At 39.6% G+C, this 12,094-nt stretch overlaps 1 protein-coding gene across 5 annotated transcripts in view; it reads right to left on the bottom strand.

Moving 5' to 3' along the window:
* The window catches only part of JPH1 (junctophilin 1), a 161,085-nt gene that overhangs the window by 93,654 nt on the left and 55,337 nt on the right, over positions 1-12,094 (bottom strand). The gene's annotated exons all lie outside the window — the stretch shown is intronic.

A 12,094-nucleotide genomic window follows, 5' to 3' on the forward strand; every position in this document is an offset into this window, starting at 1 on the left:
CTGATGTCTAACCAGCCCAAGCAGAGAGGATGTGGCGGGTAAGAGAGAGTTTGGGGTTGTTTCAAAGGGATGACCCTGTCCGATTAGTGTTTAGATGATAATCATGGACATCTATTTCTTATAATTTTGTAAACTCTCTACGATACTTTTATTAGCACTGGGTAGCACTATAAAGAACTAGTAGTAAAAGCTTAATGAAAATCTAAAGGAGGTGCCTGTACTTATTTCAATGATAGCAGGGGACAGGAAAAGTTGTGAAATAGCTTTGTGCCCTAGTTGGTGTTATGGTAGAAAACTCAGGGAGCAGCTGGACAGAATTCCCGAGACTGCAGGAAAAACAAAGGGGAGATGGGGTCTGCACCGGTCCAGACCGCAGACCATGGGGCTACCCGGTGGGAGGCCCCATTTGCAAACTCCTTTCTTCCCCCACCTCCACTTACAGGGCCCTGTTTCACCCTATTCAGGACTCGAATGAGCCTGGAGGCTTGATATATATTAGAATATAAGCTTCATGAAGACGGGGATTTTTATTTTTTGTTTTTGCTCTCTGCTATATTCCCAATGCATAGAGCGCTGCCTGGCACATGGTATTTACTGAGGGCCCACTTAGGAATAAAGGAAGGTCTGATGTTTCCTTAGGAATGGCTGGCAGTAACTTCAAAATGAATGGATCAACTTTCAATCATCAAAATGGTTATTTCTGAATCATTCAGCATGCTTTAGATGATTTTAGCCTATAGGATCTCAACCATAGAAGGAACCGTTTTGATATGAAGTGTGAAAGGGAAACAAAATCAACAGGGTAAAAGATATTCCTAAGCCACAGGCTCTAGTGGCCCATGTAAGGTTGGCACCACTCTGATAATGGATGATGCTTTAGACCTGTGTGTCTGGCTTGAGCATCAATGGATGCACTCTGATATGTTATTTCAGTTTCTTGGAATCTCAACTGTTTTTTTTTTTTTTTTTTTTTTCAGAATTATTTCCCATTTTGTCTTCTATTCTGAGCTGGAAACTAATTATGTCTGGGTATCACAATTAATGAAGTCATAAGAGTATAGTTCTGCTTGATTATTTGGTACCCTTCTATGATAAATTCATAAAAGTCGAGTACAAACTATTTGTTCTGACACAATCACACTGTCACCATACAGTCAAACAAAATGGTAGTGCTATCACCACCTCTTTTTACAATATGTGAAACAGGAAAATGAGCACAGACAAACACAGCTCAACCTTTCTGCAAATACATTTTAGAAGCACGGTATTAACGAAGATTCACCTCCATGTTTTGTACTTAACCCTTTACTTTTTCACTTGTTCTTTTTGGTAAGACCAGACAGGGAGGGAGGACACCTCCCTGCTTTAGTGCTACTGCACAGCTGGCAAGAGGAGTCAAAAACAAATTCAACATAGATATTGGAGATCTGCTTCAGGGCTTTTGGTAGTCCTGAACCTGACAACGAGAAGTAGAAGAGAAAAGGAACTCATGCTAAGTTTGCTGTTACCAGCAGTTCTGGGTGGTTAGGCCATTGGCCTTTCTAGATTTTGCCCAGGAAAAACCACAGCTCTTCATGTGTGGTTGAGTTCATGTGTTCAAATCCCAGGCTGAGAATCAGAGCCATACAGGACCCCTCTAATCCGCCAACCGCCTTCTAAGACATGCACTGTTTGTGGGTTGGGGCCGTGGGGGAGGGTTGGGCTAGTGGATCTGGGCAGGTCACTTGAGATCCAGCAATACCACCCAGAAAGCAACGCAGAGGAGACCCTGCTGCTGTGGCTGCTCACGTGGAGAACACACACAGACAAAGGAAGCACGTGCACCCAAGAGGCATTTCATTTATTCAAAAGACTGCTGGTATTCACAAGTCCTCAGCCCCTCACAAATCTCCAAATGCCATTATCACATATAGTTTCTTCCATAAAATGCAATAAAAAGCAAGAGAAAAACAACTTCTTTCAGTTTGGCATCAGCTGTTGACTTTCTTTTAGGGCCATATTTTTACAAATAAATCAAAGCTTTAATTTATTGACTTACTATGCAAAGGTGAAGGCATCAGAAGAAGGTCGAGATACAGAGGGACCCAGGCAACTGGCTAATAGGCTAACTCGGCAGCTAAGAGACTCCTTTCTGGACATGAAAGGTCCTGGAAAGGTCAATTGTGAATACTCGAGGCTGCAAATGTGGAATTTCTAAATGCTGGGCATCACCTGAACTTAATCATAAACTATTTTTCCAATCAGGAATTTGATGAGAATCTGAGGTGTTTTTAGTTTTCTTTAATGACTAAAATAGTGTTTCATGAGCTATCAGGTCACCTTACTTTGAACAAAATCTGGCTTTCCCAAGTTTTAAGTATAATAATGTTTTTAGAACAAACATATTCAACAGTACAAGATAAAACTGTACATAATATTTACAAGTTTTGTAATTTCTACTTTTTGTAAACTCTCTGCCCAATAAACTGCTTTGAAAAATAGCACACTGTTTCTGAAAGTCTTTTAAAATTTGTGACACATTAAATCAAAGTTATTTTACCGAACTGACTATTAAAATTTGATGACAAGGTCTAGACTCTAATTGGTTCAGGGACTGTAGATGTGACTTGCTTGTATGTCCCAGAATTTGAAGAAAATGGATTATTGGCAAAATTTACAAGTAAGAGAAAAAATTCACATGAAAACCCAACCTCAGTTGACGGCACGTTTCTTCCAAGAGCTCCAGCCACACACTTCTGAGTTATCCTAGACACCTGTTCTCTCACTCTCCACATCCACTCTGCCAGTAAACCGAGTTGGGGCCACCTTCAGAATATACCCAGATCTAACCATGGCTCACCCCACCCCCATCCCTCCCGGCTTCTGCCCCGGGAGGAGCCACCCTCATCTCTCACCAGGGTCACTGAGACGGAGAACTCATCTCCCTGCTTCTGTCCTTGCTGCCCTCCAGCCTGTTTCCTTTCAGGTTCTCCGGAAGATGCCTAACAACTGGCAATTCTTTCCTAGGATACGGCATCACACATAAGAAAATGCAGAAAATACGACCTGTTTACCTTTCTTTTGGTCTGTGACATTCCTTTACGAGAGACCTAGATTGCACATGCAGCCTTCTGAAAGAGGAAGTCAGTGTGGTAAGCAAGGAACACCTGGAGATGGACTAGAACAGGTGGGCTCCACTGATCCGAGCGAAAATCAGAAACATGATCTCTACCTTACCTGCACCGAGTGAGAAACTGGTCTTTCAGTCTTGCTTTGGTTTTCTGATGAGAGTGACCTGGCAAGACTCAGCATCTATCCCTCCTGCTAAGGAGGGCCTTTAGGTGGATGGTTCCAACTTCAACCTTTTAATCCTTTATACAACTATTAGCTGATGTAGCTGATAAAGATTTTATCTAGAGTGGACAATGATTCTGCTAAAGCTTTTATCCTCAGTAAATTTAGCTTGGGAAGATTACTTATAGACCCTCATCTTCACCATCTATTACTAACTGAATGTTAATTTTCTCCAAAACTTGCTTGTTTAAAAAAAAAAAATGATAGGACCTGGCATAGTAACTTTTTGAGACACAATTCTTTGGTCCTTGTTTAAAACAAGTATTACCATCAGCGAATAGTTGTCCTTTTTGCGAAGGTGGTTCATGTCTTCCTCTCCTAGCAAGTTATTATTTAGTTATAAAATACAGGCTAAGGGGCATGATATGATATCCCTATTAAAGTTTGATATTTGATTGTTCAGAGCCCAAACCTTTGCAGAGGTATTATGAGAGAAGCTATATGGTGTAGCCATAAAGTCTAGGCCACAGATGATTCATAGATAAGTACCCTTGGCTTTTTATAATTTTTAAAAATAAATGGCAGATAGGAGGAACTAAGATTGAGCCGAATAATGTTTACTTATCTTCTATAAAATGTTGTCCATTATACTCATCAAAGTCATGTCTATAGAGATCTAGGTGATAAATCTCCCTTAGAATTTAGTGCCAGGAAAAAAACTGGTCTCCGATGATAAACTGGTGAGCTTCCTTGTATCATACAAAGAGAACTATGTAACGTAGAGTTTCTCTTTTTGTTATCCTCAGCCTATGTGAATAGTTATTGTCTCTAACTACATGGCTTTTACTCTGTATCCTCAACATCAGGAATGCTATTATGTATGTGACTCACCAAAATGCCCTGCAAATCCTTTTTTGGAAACTGGCAGGATATTAAAGGGGAAAAAAAGCAAAAGCTAAAACAAAGCATTATTCCTGGATCAATAGGCTCTTCTTATATAGGATTTTTCCCCTGATACCTAGCCCTTTACAGAGTGTTAATACTCAGAGGACATACGTAACAACTTGAAGATAGAGCCTACTATTCAACCTCTATAAGATATTTTCTATATTCACACTGTTTTCAAGCTTGGAAAATAACTCCTCATTCTTAAACACTTTACAGACTTTATCCTGTAGCATTTGACAATAACCTTAATTAATAAGCTTAAAGGCTATATTCTTTGGATACATCAGCTAGGTCATAACCACATTTCTAATCCTCAGTTGGAATATACCAAATAATTAGCTATCTCCTACTTTATTCTAGGCTTCATAAAATTTATTTGAGATTTGCTTTTCTATGCTATTTATTACATTAGCATTGAGAAACGTTTGATGTACAAAAAAGGGGAGGACACTTTATTCTTGGAAAAGTTTTTTGAGAAGTCTTTTTTTTTTTTTTTTAAATGAGGGTCATTTTCCCCAGGGGTGTAAATCTCCCTGGCAACACAGGATATGACTCCCAAGGATGAATCTGGACCTGGCGTCGTGGGATTGAGAACATCTTGATCAAAAGAGGGATGTGAAATGAAACAAAGTAAAGTTTGAGTGGCTGAGAGATTTCAAATAGAATCGGGAGGTCACTCTGGAGGACATTCTTATGCACTATATAGATAACCCTTGTTAGGTTTTAATGTATTGGAATAGCTAGAAGTAAATACCTGAATCTATCAAACTCCAATCCAGAACCCTTGAATCTTGAAGACAATTGTATAACTATGTAGCTTACAAAGGGTGACAGTGTGACTGTGAAAACCTTGTGGATCGCACTCCCTTTATCCAGTGTATGGATGGATAAGTAGAAAAATGGAGACAAAACCTAAATGAAAAATAGGGTGGGATGGGGGGGAGCGATGGTTTGGGTGTTCTATTTTTACTTTTATTTTTTATTCCTACTTTTATTCTTTCTGGTGTAAGGAAAATGTTTAAAATAGACTGGTGTGATGAATGCATAACTATATGATGGTACTGTGAAGAGCTGATTGTACACCATGGATGACTGTATGGTATGTGAATATATCTCAATAAAACCCGAATAAAAAAAAAGCAGATCATTCTAAAGTTCAAAAACAGTACCATTAGATTAAAATTAAAAACTTCTCTTGAAAACATAATCACCTGATTCACAAGTATTTATAGAGCATTGATGTGCCCAGAGGAAGTGAGGAGAAAAGCCCAAAGCTGGGATCTTAGATGGAGAAGTGGTTGCATGAATCCTGGTCATGTCAGGCTAGGGGTAACACAGGTCATGGCAGTCAGGAAAAGGAATAGCTGATGGGCAAGTTAAAGGAAGAAGTTCCAGAATTTTGATACATGAGGGTGTGGTCTCCATGTCCATTTTGCCAGGATTTAGGATGAAGCCTGGCACAGACACTGTATTCAACAAATATGAGTGGAACAGATTAAATGGATAAAAAAGGAGAGCAAGATGAAAGAGAGCCCTAAGATTTCCAACTTGGTGTCCAGTTGCATGGCCTTACTGCTGACAGAAGTTGTGCAGGTGGGACAGGGAGACAATGTGAAGATGCTATACAAGGAGATGAGCAGAATTCTACACGACACAGCATTTATAGGTGGGAATACAGGGCCGCCATGCACATAAAGGTCAAGATTGGAAATACAAATGTGTGGGTATGATGATCACAGAAGATGAATTCACGAGAAGTGGAAGAGCCCATCAAATAAGTGAACCAAAAAGCAAAGCACCGAGAACCAAGGAGAAAGTATTCTAGGGACCAGGTGAAAGAAACAGCAAAGCAAACAGGAGTGGGAGCATATGGGTAAAAGATGAACTTCATAAAAGAACCATTCAAAGTTCCTGGATAAATCCTGTGCTCCTGTTAGGAGTTAAGTGGGACAGATCCCAGTTGGTCTCTTCTCTGGGGCAGCTGAATTTTTCTCAGCCTGACTGGCTGATCTACGGGCTGTCCCTGAAACAAGTGGAGTCAGAATCTGAGGGAGGGATTCTAATCCTGCCGCGTGCTGGAGGAGGACTGAGAAAGGTGAGGGCTGAGAAAGGCTGCGTGCTCGGTAAGAACCTTTGAGGGGGCCGAAGCCAGATTTCAGGGAGCTCCAGGGGAAATGGGCAGAGGAAGTCGAGGAAGCAGGTGTGTGCCTCAGGCTGGAGACTTCTGACCCCAAAAGGAAGGAGAAGGTCTGGACAGTGACCAGGAGGATTAGCCAGGTCAGGTAAAAAGACATTCTACTCACATTCTGAGAAAGAGAGCTGATTACATGTCTGAAGGTGGGAAGAAAGACGCTCAGAGAACAGGAAAAGATGAAAACGTTTTGAGAAGGTGGCAACTATTGGAGTCAGGTCCTGGGTGAGGCAAAAGGAAAACTGTCTAGATTGGATAGCAGGAAACGAGGAAAAAATATAAGAACATCAGTGGATTGATGCAATGTTTTGAGGTTATCTGAAGGACGTTAGGAAGTTGAAGAATGTTGTAGGCTTTGGAACTAGACAGGTTCAAACCCCGGATGATACACTGCTTACTGTCTGTGTCACCTTACCCTCAACTTCCTTACCAGGAGAGTGGGGACAATAGTACCTTGTAGTCCCAGTACCTCTGAGTTGTTCTGGGGGCAGAAATGATTTATGTGAAGTAATCAGAACTAACTTAAAAAAGTTAATAAATGGCCATTACTGTTCTGCTGAAATGAAAGGCTGGTGGGGAGAATCCAGGGGCTTAAAAGAGAGAAGCAAAGATATGGTAATCAGCATTGTACCCAAATTCTAAGGAATCGAAGAAAGGAATATTCAGATTGCTGAATGGGACCAGAAGAGCCCAACTTCAGGTCTACATGATTCCGCACCTTTCTCTAGCAAGGATTTCTTTTCTGGAAAAATCAGAGGAGGGAGAAGTAGCCTTGGTGCAGGGTTAGAGGTGCAGAGCAAGCAAGAGGGGGAGCACAACATACTCTGCCAGAGAGTTTGAGATTGGGAGGAAGAGCACACAGCCAACAGCCAGATGTAACAGAAAGGGTTAAGAAGAAACAGAAAGGGTTAAGTTAGGATCAAATTGAAATAGAGGTAATTTGAAAACTCTAAAGTCAGACACATGTAGATTATCAGTTTTAGGTGCTTATTAATTGATTGAAATAAGCCTTTTGCCTTTCCTATGTTAAATTTTATAGCTCCTGCCTTATTTGGCTTACAATTAAACAGGAAAGGGTGTATTTTTAGTTCAATTTATTGATTAGCAGGCATTGGTGACAAGAAGTAGGCCAAATTATTTAAAAATGGATGCATATTCTATAAAACCAGGCTAAATATAATCATCACTATATTTTCTTTTTAGCATTGTAGTAGAAACATCTGGATGTGCTTGATAAGAACTTTGCAACCTACAGATGCAGAGGAGTTCTGGGCAATGATGAGAATTATCACAATCCTGTTCTGCCTTTATTTCCACAACAACATTGTTTTGCTTCCTGTCCTTTACCAATTGTCCATTATGAGTACAAATTAAACAAAATATGACTAAGAATGACAACTTGAGACTATATAATGATCAAAACACATAACAGCAGCTAACCGTGTTCACCTGAATGATAAACTGACTGAGTGACTGAATAATAAACTAACCAAATCTCCACTTATTGCTGCAAATGTCTATTAATGCACATGCTGTATGCTCCAACTATTCCATTTTATAAATATTATGCATTAAAAGAAATTAAGCACACACTATTCTCTCCCCGAAAATGACATGAACCCTTTAGAATTCCTCCTTGAATTCTTGGTCGGAAATCACTCTCTTAGGTAAACAAAATATCCATTTCTATCTTACATTACATAAAACAGCTCTCTAAAAATCCCACATCTACCAGTTTACCCTCACTTGTTCTGTCTGGACACGTCTAAATTGTAAACAATCAAAGGATCTATTCCTGAATTGGGCCTTTGATGCTGAACAGTATGAGCACAAACTCGCTTGGGACCAGTTATGCAAAACCATTCTGCTTTTTAAGCTGTATCATTTTCATTGCACAGCTTGAAAGCTGTAGAGTTTACAAGAGGACTGCTTTGTGAGGAAAGCCAAAGGGAAAGGCCTATAGCTATTTTCTCAGTAGTTTTATTCAGTTTGCATTTCCTTGTAGAAATTATAATTGTTATTCCATTTAATTCACGTCTGATCTTTGACCAGGAATCATCCAGTAGTTCAACTAAGAAGTCCTTGACTATTTTCCCTTCACTGTAGTCTCACGCTACAACAGAGTGTGGCGATAACAATACAACAAGAACAAAGAAAGGATTTGCTTGGATTTATGTTAACCTTCTGGTTTTGAGGAAGTCACTCTTGAAAATAGTTGCTTTACCAAGACCTGGAAAGGCTCTGCGAGTCCACACGGCCCCTGCTCTGTGGCCAGGCACTTACTCTCCCTTCTGTAGGGATTAGGGACTCTGAGAGACTAAGGAACACACTCAGGATCACACACCTATTCAGGCGGATGAACGGGGTGGGACCCAGGTCTCCCCAGCATCAGGGCAGAGCCTGGGGAGGATGTTGTGCAAACAGATTCTTGTTTTACTATCTTCTAGGTTTTGTTTTAACAAACCATCTATTTGCTTATTTCCTCTTCCAGTTAATTTTTTTCCTGATATCAAACTCCATTCTATCCATTATTTTAGCGTCTTAAATTTGTGTTTTCTAGACTTTGAGTCTGTTGTCCTATTTCTCTATGTAATTGTTTAGTTTTAATAGATTTATGATGCCTATTGAAAAATGCAAATTTTGAGCTTTCTCCTCTTACATATTTTTAAAACCAGTTTTAGCTGACTTCCAAGTAAAATAACACAGCTTAGAAAATATCTTACTAAAGAGTATAGGAAAAATTTGGCTTTCATCAAGGATATTCTTTAGCAGGAACATTTTTAGGTGGTGTTAAAAATACCATAGATTCATCAAACTCACACTTGCCTTCCCAAATCACCAAACTGGTAATTAACATCTCCAAGTTTATAACAAAGTATCAGAAGACCATCAGGCTCTTCCTGAATTCTTAAAAGGTTATCTTCTTCCTCATTAGGATCTTAGAAAAAGTCTGTTGTGATTTTACCTGTTTTCAGCACTTGTTATAGTAAACTGAGGATAGAAATTGTTCAACTCCACACAAAACAGTTAAAATGATATAATAACTTATTCAAGCACAAGAAAATGGAGATGGAAACAAATTTATAAATCAGGACTACTGGTTTTCTGTTTAGTACTTTTAAATGAAAGTACCACTTGATATAATTTAGGGGGGGGGTAGGGGCTGTTTTGAAGATGAATGTATATACATAGAATAAAAATGTATTCTTCTACATCATTAGAGATGGTGGCAGAATTGCAAGACAGGTTCAAATAAAGTAAGTGAAAGGATCATGTTCAACTCTTTGGTTGGAGCAATATGCATTTTTCCCTTCTGGTCCTGATAGATTTTTAGTGACCTGCTTCAATACTTACACCCTTACAGTGATTATAATGCTGGGAATATTCTCGACCAGGAGCCTACTCTCTGCCTGGATATCTATTTGAGACACATTTCGAAGAACTCTTAACCTTTACTTGTCTCTATGGTGGTATTAACTGATCCTTGGACCAGATGCCTCAGCTGCCAACAGGACTGATGGTGTCCTGAGCTCCATGCCTGGTGACAGACGCATTAACCTGCAGGGAGCTATTCCTCACCAGTAAGCGTTTCAGAACAAGTCCAGAGACTCTCAAGAAGAGTTCCAGGCACATCCCAAGACACGGGGGAAACTGAAGATGGAGTTCCACTGAGTTGAGGATTTCCCTTGAGGGTCCAGAATTCGGAAGCTACAAATTGTCATCTAATAACTACAGGAAAGCCAGATTTAATTCTGGAGGGGCAGGAAGAGTTACCTAACCCCAAAGCCTGTCCTGCCCTTGGTTGAGAGCTGTGCTTTCCTTACTTCCTGCTTCGCCAGTGTCTGACAGTTGCTCTAGCAGTTTGCAGGTTTGCCCTCGAGTATCGGCCTATAATCTCCAAGTGAGATTTCCTGAAAGTGCTAAGTTTTCGCCTGTGGTAGGGTCACCAGAAATAGTTCTTCCTTCCTTTTCAAAACAACCACACTACTCTAACTGAAATGACAGCAGAGTTGGCGACAAAAGGATATGCTATTGCCTTACTGGCTGTCTCTGCCCCCTCTAAAGCAAGAGTGTGAAAATCCCCTTGCATTGAAGGTAGAGAACCCTGTAGCCTGAGAGGTTCTCTAGTGTTCTGGTGGAAATCTGTAAAACAGAATTATAATTTTGGACCCAAATACAGTAAGGCTGCAAAGGGTATGATTGAGGATAAGCCTTTACATTTTACTCTCCATTCTGGCAGGAAAAAATTGGGGGAACTATTTCTTGTGGAATTCCCTTGGGTTGACCAGTTATCTTGTAAAGCTGAGGGACACCAGGACAGGAGAGGTTGATCAGAGCCAATCATGATGGCTGGAAGCAGCCGATCCTGAAGGTCCTTAGGAATATGTGTGGCTCTCACCACTCTGGTCGACAGGACTTCTTCCAAGAAAGAACTGGATCCTCCCAGTAAATGACATTGGTTCCACAGAGAAAGAGAGTTAAGAAACTTCTTTCCAACCAAGACAAGGAACAGGAGCCAGTGCATTTAAGCTCAAAGCCAGTGAGCAGCTTGCTGCTTGCTATGCTGTTCAGAGCTTTGACTACTGTTAGAAATGTTCTGCTGGTCATTTTCTTCCCACTGACACTTCTCCAGGTTTCAGATCACATCTGAATTTGTCCTCTAAAATAATCACCCCTGGCTTATCTCTTGTGACATTTTTTTTCACTGCTGGCCAGATCCTTATTCTGATGTCTAGTATTATAGTGCTTATCTTTTCATGACCACCTACTAACATTTTCTACCTCAACCAAAACTTCAGCATACTTAATGATTTACAAACGACTAGGAATGCTTTTAAAATATTTGCTATTCCAGGCATACAGGTAGCATAAAAATATTCTAATTTTTCTTTCCCTACTTATTATATATATATCCTGCTCCCACCTCTCTGCAATTCTGGTGGCAAAATTAATGCCTTTTTTCCCTTCGGTTTCTCTCTGGTAGATAATCACTGCTAGTGACAGTCAATTGTAAATAAGAAGCTTCTCCACAATGTTTCTCTGAGATGTGACAGTATCAAGAACTCAAATGAGTGATCTATGGTGGATTGAAATGAAAAATGTTCTGCTACTAGTTTAAGATAGATGCCTCTGTCATACTTTGAGCCACAAGTCACTGTAAGTGACATATTTTAATATGATAAATGGCTTCTTGCAAGTTACTTGTTAAAATGTCCTTTCCATGGTGCCAGCATAATTCCAGAAAACAGTTTCTCTACCCTGGTTCTAAAAGTCTGAAGTTAATTTTGAAACAAACATCTTTCATTCTAAATACAACAGAAAGACCTAGAATTACTTTTTTACAGTCTGCTTTGTAATCTTAGAAGTAACTATCAATTTAAATGCCGTAAGAAAATGAATCCCTTGTATCATTAAAAATTTCTAATGAAGTACTAAATTGTTTGCTTGGTAGGCTTAATCTTATAGTGAATTTTGTGGGAATATATACATATACGTAAATATATATTACACACACATTTTTCATATGTGGACACAATACTGAAATATACATCTGCTTTAACATATGTCAACCACTATTATGAGTGTCTGAAGGTTGGTTTTAATTTGTATTTATTATCCCCTCTCTAATAAAATGCTATTTGGTTTTGTTGAATCCTAAGGCATATGATAGGGTTAGACTCA

The sequence above is a fragment of the Choloepus didactylus genome, chromosome 14, assembly GCF_015220235.1.
Source record: "Choloepus didactylus isolate mChoDid1 chromosome 14, mChoDid1.pri, whole genome shotgun sequence".
In the NCBI taxonomy this organism is placed as follows: Eukaryota; Metazoa; Chordata; class Mammalia; order Pilosa; family Megalonychidae; genus Choloepus; species Choloepus didactylus.